This window comes from Danio aesculapii, chromosome 9, assembly GCF_903798145.1.
Source record: "Danio aesculapii chromosome 9, fDanAes4.1, whole genome shotgun sequence".
NCBI classification, from domain to species: Eukaryota; Metazoa; Chordata; class Actinopteri; order Cypriniformes; family Danionidae; genus Danio; species Danio aesculapii.
Genome location: NC_079443.1, coordinates 7,633,560 through 7,642,103, shown reverse-complemented (window position 1 = coordinate 7,642,103; position 8,544 = coordinate 7,633,560).

Below are 8,544 nucleotides of genomic sequence, written 5' to 3'. Positions count from 1 at the left end.
AAGTAAATCTTGATGTAGCTACAGAAGTAAACTGTTGAAGCCTTGATTGACTCAAAACTAATGCAAAACAATTGGTGAATACTAGACTTGCTAATCAAAAAAAAAAAAAATGAAGATGTGACAACCGAAAGCAAGCAACATGAACATTCATCAAAATGTTTCTTTTTGTGTTGCATGGAATAAAAAAGGGCGAGTATGAAACAGGATCAGAAATGAACTGGGACTAGTTTTAAAAATGATTATACATGCTCTGTAAAGTCAGGGCCAATAACCTAGTCGTTAGTCTGTCGACAGAGCACCGAGCTGTTCACTGTGACCTGAGTTCAATTCCCAGCCCAAGGTCCTTTTCTGATTGTTACCCCCTCTCTCTGCTTTCCTGTCTTCACTATACTGTCCTGTAAAGGTTAAAACCCCTAAAAAATATTAGTTAAAAAAATGGTCTGTAAATTCAAAATAAGGGTCAAAAAAGGCTAAAGTCAAGTGTTCAAGTGTTGTAACCAATCACAGATTTTTCTGATAAGTTTGTGAATACAATAGCCAATCAGAAGCTTTCAGTTTAGTCATCAGTGAAAATGCAGGAGAGTTAAAGGGGTGGTCCAGAGTGTATTTTAATGCTTGGTTGTGTTTATAAGATGTAAAGCAATGTGTGCTCATGCTTTTGTGGAAAATCACGTTTTTTTTTCCATATATCTGATTATATACTGCTACTCAGCTGACATGAAAACGACAATCATATTTCCTAGTTCCTCCAAAAGGCCCGCCCTAAAGAGGCTCTGATTGGTCAGCTAACATAATGTGCTGTGATTCGTGGATCAGCTACATGTCACCAGGAAGCGTCACGTCCAGTCACTAGCATGCGCTGAGTAAAGTCTAGATCAGATACGCAGCCGCCTGGAAGTGCGATATGCACATTAATATAGCAGCATTTTTTTATGACACTGTATAACAATAATTAATATTTTTACAGTATTGTGATGTTTGGGGTGGGGGTAGGCATTAAAAAATACAAATTATTGGGTAATTTAATAGAAAGCATATATAATACATGGTACAACTACTGTTTTTACATTACTGTGATGGTTGGAGTGGAGGTAGATGTTAATAAAATACAATAAATGGGAATAAAAATAAATTTTATAAATAATATAAATAATTCTCTTTAACTTCCGGCCACATCCATATCCAATCTAGCACTAACCCACGGGCTGTGCCTTGGGTATTTGCTTTGTAAATACTATCAGTCAGTGTAGCAGCCATGTCAGTGTGAGCCTGAATCAGACAGAAAATGAAGAGGACACAGCAGAACCTCATGCCTGCTCTCTAAAATAAAATCTGACAAGTGTCTTTCACATATATTCGTAAAAAGCATGTGTAAGTAATATGAAACGTTCACATATTGTTTGCGGTGTCAAATAGCATTTCCCATTGTTTACATCCTTGTTTGCATCCTTGCTACAACCTACCATAAACGCTAGACACTATGCATGTAATTGATCAATTTTAACAAATCAAAATACTTAAAGGTCTACAGCTTCTGCTAATATGGTTGGAATACCTTCTTTGAGGAGTTTCTGGCCAAATCCAGCACAGAACTGGAAGAGATTCTGGAAGCTGTCCTTTGTCAAATGCTAGCTATATATTTTTTATAATTCCATAATTAAAATTAAATTGTAAGCACTTCTGTCTTCGTGTCCCTTGGAAGCCCAAATACAGAAACAGAACAAGCTCTGTGGAAATAGAAGCATTAGGACGCCATTTTAGCTCTCTCTGCTATAACATTACAGTACCTCTGTCCATGCCACCTCTTTTAACCCGGATGTATTTTTTGTTGTCCCCAAACTTCGTTTGCTGTAGGCTTTGCTAAGCTAAGTCTGTAAAAGCCAATGTCTCCCTTTGCATTGAACTTTGAGTGTATAACATTCAGAGTTGGTGGTTATGTTCACACAGCTACATTACGCATCATCTGAAGTTTAAAATATGATATCATAGTGGACCACTCCTTTAAATGGAAACAGTGCTTACAGAGTGAATTCTGTGCGCTCACAAAATTTCTCATAAACAACATTAAAACAACCTTGTCACAAAATGGGAAAAATGTTTTCTATTTAAATCCAATGTCCTGCATTTACATACATTTAGGGACTATGGTGATACAAAACTCAGGAAATAGGTTGATTAAACAAAATTTTATTTCATGCTAACCTAAAAATTTCAAATAAATAAATAAAATGTATTAAACATGGCACGTCCCTTCCATACGGCCATGAATAGTAGGAACAAGAAATACTATGCAAGTCAATGGCTGTTTTTCCCAACATTCTTCAGTATATCTTCCAAACAGAAGAATCTCAAACAGGTTCGGAACAAGAAGGATGAAGAAATGACAGAATTTTTATTTTTGGGTGAATTATCCCTTTGAATTGAATAGATTTAAAGATGTTAGATTTAATAAACAAGAGATTCTTTACTCCAACTTTAAGAATTCTTTTAAAAATAAAACGTGATTATGTCATGAATATGCTATTTAGCAAGACACCATGCAGCGACTTTTCAAGCAGGCTTTAAAAGTTTTCATGAGAAGGGCATAAATGGAGGTCAGAGCTAACTACAAGTGGGCTGTCCAAAACTGGGTTTTTTAAATTAATGACTTGTACATGACAATATTGTGCTTTATGGATGTCTACACCTACCCCAACCCTAAACCCAACCTCACAGTAACCTTATGTGTTTTATTAATGTCTGCTCCACCTACACCACCTAAACCCAGCCCACCTGCGGCGTAAGTCCCTCCCACTCGGAGGTCTCCGTGCTGTAATAATACCTACTTGGTTTTCATTGACACCATTAGCAACAGTGGGTGGCGATAAAGAGTCTGTCATTTTATAGTGCAGCCTTAACAAAAACAACAAAGGATTGAAACTTACCCACTCCATCATAAGTGCAACCATTTGAGCAGTGTTTGAAGGTAAAGGTAAAACATCTGCCACTCTGCACTCTTCTAAATGCATATCGCATTCTCACTGAAGCAGAGCAGTTTTCTTGAGAGCAGTGAAACCTGACATATGCTCATCCATCAGTAAAGAGGTCAGTGTTTTGATGTGCCATTTTTTTTCCATGCTCTCTCAAAAGGCCAGTCTAACAGACAAGATATAAAATGTATTTATATGTGCTTTCTGGAAATCAAACCAATAACAGGGAAGATAACAAAAAGACATGCTGGTGTTTTTTTTAACCTCCCATGATGGTTTAACCATATTTAGCTAGGTTCACCATTCCCTGTAGTTTGGGAGAGAAATGTGCTTTGTTGGTCTTTGATAATTTAATAGTCTCTAAGTGCTGAATATGACTAGCCTTTTAAATCACTGACTTACATAAGACCGTTGAAAGCCTTCTGCAGTGCCGACATAATGCATTTCCATCAAGGCTAATCCTATTCCAAAACAGAGAACATGAATAAGGCACATTATTAACATTGGACGCAAATTATATTCACGCTTCTAGAACCGAAATTAGTCATAAATGTTCCCAACAATTATGGCTGTCATTGTCAAATCCGTCCCTTTAGTTCTTTCGCCAGGTCTAACAAAGAGAACAGGTGCCTTGAGGTTACTTTTAGCTCCATTAGATTTCATATTATGGTGGTCACTAAGATTTTTCTTATTGAAGGTTATTGCACTTTTCAAGAAACATTCACCTAATCTTGTACTTTTTTCTCATTTGCTTCAGTCATTAATACGATGTCCTTGAAATCTACTGAATAATTTGCTCAAGTTTGCTTTCGAAAGGTTTTCAGAAACAGAAATTATGACAATTCTGAATACCAATTAGGGCTGCGCAATATATCCTTTTATCATTGAAATCGCAATGTGTGAGTCTGCAATAGTCTCACTGCAGGATCTGCACTGTTGAGTTGTGATTGCAAAGACCAGGGATCCGTTCTTCGTACGTGGATTACTCAGTTAGCTGGATTTGGTTATTGACGATTTGACACGATCCAGGATTGTTTCGTTCTTCAAAACTCATCCGAGAGTTGTTGTCACAGCAACAGCTCTGGTAGCTCAAACCTGCTCTGGAGCAGGCTCATTTCATACAAACAGGATTAGATCGGCTCATTTCAAGCAAAGATAGTACTGAAAGTATGTACTGAATGCTGATATTTTTTTTACAGTAGCAGTTATATACACTTGGGAAAATAGTAAATATACATTATATATATATATATATATATATATATATATATATATATATATATATATATATATATATATATATATATATATATATAATATATATATAAAGTAAAAAAAAAATATATAAAAGTACAAAGTGTCACCTGGAGGTTCAAAGAGAAAATTTATTGATATGAACTTTTTACATACAAACGTGTATAATCGCTGTAGTACAATTTGTGTATGATAATAGACATGCACAATATGCGATTTTTTTTTTTAAAGGAATAATATATTTACGCTGTCATGAACTTGTTTTGTAAGGCTAATATGATAGTGATTTGATGCTTCACAAAGGTAGCAGACACCTTTAGCAATATCAAAATGCTTTTGTGATGCAAAATTAATTTAAACATCCAGTTATTCTTTACACAAGAAACCGGACACTATAATACTACTATTGTTACTATAATAAAGAAAATCTGCTCTAACTGTAAAACTAAATAAATTGCTAAATACCCTTGACAGATGAAAGTGTTAATCCTGTAGCCTCTGTAGTTAAAAAGTTATTGCGTATCATAGTTAAACCATTTCCTATGAAATTTATGTAATTTTGCTTACATAGATAATGAATATTAATCAGATGATGTCATTACGCTGCTGTGCCATCAGCCAATCATTCCATTGCTGATCATGATTTCGAGGATCGATAGATCTGTCCTTCACAACACGCAGCGATCTCAGATCAGTTCATCCAGACATTTTAATCTGATTCGCAAACTTGTTTAAAGAACCAAATTAGCCAGATATCATATCAGTTATCAAAATTAAAAGATCCAGAACCTGCCAAATCATCTTAGATCAGGGGTGGGCAAACTCAGTCCTGGAGGGCCGATGTCCTGCCCAGTTTAGCTCCAACTCTAATCAAACACACCTGCTTTTAGATTTCTAGTGATCTTAAAGACACTGATTAGCTTGTTCAGGTGTGTTTGATTAGTGTTGGAGCTAAACTGTGCAGGACACCAACCCTCCAGGACCGAGTTTGCCCACCCCTGTCTTAGATCATTCAAGCTACGAGCTACGAAGAACGGACCCCAGGAGCCACATTTCAGAATTTTGGAGTCATCGCAAACCTTAATAGTGAAAGATTTTAATTTGGATGTGTTTTGAGGACCTGTGACTAAGATATCAAATTAATTTAAACCAAGAAATTCTAAAGTTTAGATATTTAACAAAGATTAAATTTCATTTAAAGAGCCCCTATTATGCATTAAAAAAGGTAATAATTTAATGGGGGGGGGGGGGGGGGCACTTTCATTGTCTTATAATATGCATTTGTTTGACCTAATTATCCCAACGACTCCCATATGATTCGTTCAGCAATTAATTTGTTCCCAAACCCCTCCTTAGTGCTATGCTAATCTGTGCTGATTTTTGGTACAGTCCTTGCTCTGTTAAACATAATTTGGGAAATATTAAAAAAAAAATAAAAAATTTAAAGGGGGGCTAATAATTCTGATTCAACTGTATATTGCAGAAAAACAAATACTCCAATGTCCATTTCTTTCCAATATCATGCAGCCCTAATACCAGTGATGAAACGTTGCACAAATGAAAACCATTAGGACACTAGAAAGAATGCACAGTGGATAAAACCTGAGTGTAAAAGGTTTAAACTGAGATAGAAGGTTTGAGCTCAGTTTGATTGATATAGTGAGCTCATATCAAACAGTATTGTTTTGCAAAAGTCATGAGTTTTTTTGTGCATCTTGTCATGTCAACAAATCAGCTTAGCCTGCTTTAAAATAATGTCTCTAAAATTGTTTTCTTAAGCTGCAACGCTATTTGAATCCCATCAGTGGATGATAAAAAAAAATCTTTAATTCTTTTCATGATTTTTGGATAAACCGGGAGTGTTTTTTTTCTGTCTCAATGCTCTTATGTTGTTTTTTCAATTGCTAGGGTAAAGCATGAACTCTTGCAAGGCTTTTTTTGGAGTATTTTTAGTTTGTTGTTACACTGTTCCTTGAATGTTTGTGTATCATTCAAGTCCAGAAGGAATATTTCAGACATAGGAAATGAATAATGCAAACACTTTTTTTTGCTGCTCTTTTCTATACCACAAAAGCAAGTCGTATGTTCAATTCTACTACATTTCAGGAACAACTCAGTGTTCTTTAATTAAACAGTCATTTCACAGTTAGCAGCTATGCATCACATAAAGACAGACAATTGCATCTCATTGACATTTTACCAAAATTGAGCTCAAATGAATTTGAAGGTTTTTGACCAGTGGATGTCATATTGAAGCGGTTAATTTATGCATCAAATTCTTTGGAAGATCCAACAGGAGTCATATTGTGTAGTCAAAAGCTCTTTTCCATACTTCCATACATGCATGTTCGCGTGGGTTTACTCCGGGTACTCCGGTTTCCCCCACAGGTCCAAAGACATCCAGTACAGGTGAATTGGGTAAGCAAAATTCTCCGTAGTGTATGTGTGTGAATGAGAGTGTATGGTGTTTCCCAGTGATGGGTTGCAGTTGGAAGGGCATCCGCTGCGTAAAACATATGCTGGATAAGGATAACATATGCCTAATAAATAAAGGGACTAAGCTGAAAAGAAAATGAATGAATGGATGTTAAAATATTGGTGTCTGTGATGCAGCAAGTTCAGAAACTGTTGTGTACACCATGCTTTTATATACAATTCACTTTAATGTGTGATATAACTAAAAAGTGAGTATTTTCTCGTTTTTTCGTAGCGGCTTGGACCCGGAAACAGTATTACATAGGTCATGGCTTAACAAGTGAATAGCATTGCAGAATTAACAGAGAGGAGTGATGAAGCCAGTTATGATATGGGGATGGTTAGGATACCATGATGAACAGAGGCCATCAATATGCTGGGGTATTAGGCTAAGCACCCCCAGCTGGTCTCACTAACACCTCTTCCGGCAGCAACCTAGCTTTCCCATGTGGTCTCCCATCCAGGTATTGACCAGGTACAGCCCTGCTTAGCTTCAGAGGGCAACCTTTAGAGAGCATTGAGCATGAGCATTTTTTTTTCTGCCTCTTATGTTTATATTCAGTTATTTCATGTTAAAATCAATGAAAATAACCTATTCTTTGCCATGAAAGTGAAATTACATAGAACATAGAAGCCTAAGGAAAATGCTAATTTTAAAAGAAAATTTTAGAGGGCACTTAGAGGTTTTTGCATCTGAACTGTTCACATATAAACAAGAAAATATTGAATCTAGAACCATATATACACACTGCATACACATACATACTGTATATACACACTGCACAGATACACACATATTTATTATACTTATTCACCTAATGGTAACGAGAGAGAAAGAGAGAGCAAGAGAGAGCTGATTTATTATTCTTATTTATTATTTTATTTATTTATTTTTATTTGTATTTATTGTTCTACTTCATATTATAATACTATACCACAATATATATATATATATATATATATATATATATATATATATATATATATATATATATATATATATATATATATATATATATATATATATATATATATATATATATACGAGAGAGAGAGAGAGAGAGAGAGAGAGAGAGAAAGAGATTTGCCTCCATTAAAACTCTCCTATAATGTCTTTTGTCGAACAGAGGAACACAGCTTGTTTTGTTTCGCTTCTTTGTGAGTTTCAGGGTGTGTTGTCTGTAAGTGTTTATAAAGGCTTGTATTGTTGCTGTGTATAACTTTCATATCACAAATATTGCTCGCGCAACGCATTTTAAGCTGATGTGCACCACAACACACTGCGTTACGTCTCTGCCATCGTGTTATTCCGTAATGCAGAACTGTGCGACTTGTGTGTTGAGTATGTAAGTTATCTGAAAGGCACAGGATCGCTCGCGTCACGTTCTGCCACAGATTGATTGGTGTAACATCTTGTATACAAAGCGTCACTGACAATCCTGTACACAGTGCTAAAACATTTAGTTATGCAGAAATATTAAGTTAAAATATAGATACTTTTAAAACAATATCGATACCAAATTAAAAGCTTCTGAGTATCGATATATCGATACTCGAGCATCGATGTGCACATCCCTAGTTCGTGGGGCCCTCCAAGAAACACAGGGCCCTAGGCGACCGCCTATATTGCCTATATTGCACTGTTTAGGACAATATAATCTTCTGAAACCTTCCTGAGCACTGAGCTATGCATGCTTGAAAAGTAATAATATTACATAACTCATGTTACTTGTAATGTGTTACCCCAACACTGAATATGAGTAAATAATAACAGAATTTATGCTTTGGGGTGAACCTTTTTATTCGGCTGAGAAAACAGGCGGTCTTAATTATAATTTGACATTTA